Raw genomic sequence first — 289 nt, 5'->3', positions numbered from 1 at the left:
TCGGGCGGGGGCCGGGCCCGAGGAGGAGGAAGGCAGGTGCAGGGGTGCCAGGGCCCCGGGGGTCGCCCCCAGCACCCGTGCGGGGGCCAGCAGCCAGGACCCAGCGGTGCCTCAGTTTCCCTGGGGTGGGTGGGCACGGGAGTCATGCAGTGCCGGGAGGAGCCGGGCTGGCAGTGCCCGTGAGGCTCCCCCCCCATGCGCTGGCGCGTGAGTCAGCCTGGCTCTGCCCACGGCCACGCGTGGGAGGCAGCACGGCAGCGCCCGCCCGGCCGAAGCAGCCCGGGGGGGG

Source organism: Alligator sinensis, unplaced genomic scaffold, assembly GCF_000455745.1.
Source record: "Alligator sinensis unplaced genomic scaffold, ASM45574v1 scaffold8_1, whole genome shotgun sequence".
Taxonomy (NCBI): domain Eukaryota; kingdom Metazoa; phylum Chordata; order Crocodylia; family Alligatoridae; genus Alligator; species Alligator sinensis.
The sequence above is the reverse complement of the archived record's forward strand: the minus strand, read 5'-3'. Positions refer to the sequence as shown.